Genomic DNA, 2,500 nt, shown 5'->3' with positions numbered 1-2,500 from the left:
CCGCGGCCGACGGGCAGCTCGCAGCTCGTACTCGGTCTCTCTCGGCTTCTCTCCCTCTTTTTTTCCCTTCTCGCTTTATTTCTCCTCTTTCTCGCTAGCTCTCTCTCGCCTCTCGAACCGTACACACCCCGTTTCCCTGGGCCAGACGGGCGGACCGGGACGACGCCACGGGGCTCGTCCCGCGTCAGCGGCACTCGCCTCGCTCGGAGGACTGCGCACGGGGGCCCCCGGCCTCCCTCGCCGCTTCGGTCACAGGCACGGGACGAGCCTGCGGGGAGACGGCCCGTCACCTCGCTCCCATAGTACGGACAGACGAGTCCCAGGCCGCAGACGCCTCCAAGAGGACCGATGGAAAGCGACCGGGAAGGTGCGCCGCCGCAGGCCGGCCCCTGCGATGACGTAGCCGGAGGCAGCTGAAAACAGCGACCCCTTGGTGAACTTCCGGAGCCGGCCGCGACAACAGGTCTACCCGGCCGCGACAACAGGTCTACCCGGCCGCTGCCGGAAATCGCCTAAGTCCCTCCGGAGCGAGGTAGACCTGTTGTCCGCCGTCCACCGCCCGCCGCCCGGGCGCCGCGCCGGGCCCGGCGGCCCCGGAGCCGGGGTAGACCTGTTGTCCGCGGGGTAGACCTGTTGTCCCCGGGGTAGACCTGCTGTCCGCGGGGTAGACCTGCTGTCCGCGGGGTAGACCTGCTGTCCGCGGGGTAGACCTGCTGTCCGCGGGGTAGACCTGCTGTCCGCGGGGTAGACCTGCTGTCCGCGGGGTAGACCTGCTGTCCGCGGGGTAGACCTGCTGTCCGCGGGGTAGACCTGCTGTCCCCGGGGTAGACCTGCTGTCCGCGGGGTAGACCTGCTGTCCGCGGGGTAGACCTGCTGTCCGCGGGGTAGACCTGCTGTCCCCGGGGTAGACCTGCTGTCCCCGGGGTAGACCTGCTGTCCGCGGGGTAGACCTGCTGTCCGCGGGGTAGACCTGCTGTCCCCGGGGTAGACCTGCTGTCCCCGGGGTAGACCTGCTGTCCGCGGGGTAGACCTGCTGTCCGCGAGGTAGACCTGCTGTCCGCGGGGTAGACCTGCTGTCCGCGGGGTAGACCTGCTGTCCGCGGGGTAGACCGGTTGTCCGCGGGGTAGACCTGCTGTCCGCGGGGTAGACCTGCTGTCCGCGGGGTAGACCTGCTGTCCGCGGGGTAGACCCGCTGTCCGCGGGGTAGACCGGTTGTCCGCGGGGTAGACCCGCTGTCCGCGGGGTAGACCTGCTGTCCCCGGGGTAGACCCGCTGTCCCCGGGGCAGACCTGCTGTCCCCGGGGTAGACCTGTTTTCCGCCGCCCACCGCCCGCCGCCCGGGCGCCGCGCCGAGCCCGGCGGCCCCGGAGCCGGGCTAGACCTGCTGTCCGCCGCCCGGTTTTGGGGTTTTGGGGGTTTATTCCTTCCCGCCCCCCCCCCCGCCCCAATCCCGTTTCTTTTCTCCTTTCTTTGAAAGAACGACTCTCCTATTTGTTTGGTACAAGAAGAAACTCGTCCGGAAGAGAAATTTTCTTGGCAAATCTTATTTCGTTTTTCTCTAGTATCCAGAGCACCCCCAGACCGAGCTGACGGGCCGCCTGCGCCCTGTGCAAGCGGGAAAGCGGGCGGCCGCTTTTGGGCCGGTTCTTTCACGGTCCGCAGAGACCCTCCAGGCCCGGCAGGGGTCTGGGGGGCCCCGGGGGCTCGGACCCGAGGCGCCCGGGGCCGGGACGAAGCCGCCGGCCCCTGGCCCTCGTTCCCACAGACAGAGAGAGAGAGAGAGAGAGAGAGACAGACACAGTGACACACACGCCCACTCCACACACTCGCACTCCGCCGCCACCCCCTCGGACACCGCACCCACCACCCGCGCCGCTCCCTCCCTCCCGGATGCGCGGGCCGCCCGCCTTACACGAGCTTGCAGGCCGGGACAGGGCCAGGCGGGGGGGGCATCGGTTGGAGGAACACAGGTCTACCCCGGCACGCGGCGGCCGGAGGCTAAGTCGGAGCCGAGATACCAGGTCTACGAAGGGGCCGGGCGAAGGTAAGCCACGACGGGGCCGAGACAACAGGTCTAGCCACGGTCCCGGAGCCCGGAGACCGAGGCCGGCCGGGCACAACAGGTCTAGCCACGGTCCCGGCGCCCGGAGGCCGAGGCCGGCCGGGCACAACAGGTCTAGCCACGGTCCCGGCGCCCGGAGGCCGAGGCCCGCCGGGGACAACAGGTCTAGCCACGGTCCCGGCGGCCGGAGGCCGAGGCCGGCCGGGGAGCACAGGTCTACCCACGGTCCGGTCGGCCGGAGGCCGAGGCCGGCCGGGGAGAACAGGTCTACCCACGGTCCCGGAGACCGAGGCCGGCCGGGGAGAACAGGTCTACCCACGACCTGGTCGGCCGGGGACATCAGGTCTACCCACGGTCCCGGAGACCGAGGCCGGCCGGGGACAACAGGTCTACCCAGGGTCCGGTCGGCCGGGGAGAACAGGTCTACCCACGGTCCG

The sequence above is a fragment of the Anomalospiza imberbis genome, unplaced genomic scaffold (genome assembly GCF_031753505.1).
Source record: "Anomalospiza imberbis isolate Cuckoo-Finch-1a 21T00152 unplaced genomic scaffold, ASM3175350v1 scaffold_209, whole genome shotgun sequence".
NCBI lineage: Eukaryota > Metazoa > Chordata > Aves > Passeriformes > Viduidae > Anomalospiza > Anomalospiza imberbis.
The sequence above is the reverse complement of the archived record's forward strand: the minus strand, read 5'-3'. Positions refer to the sequence as shown.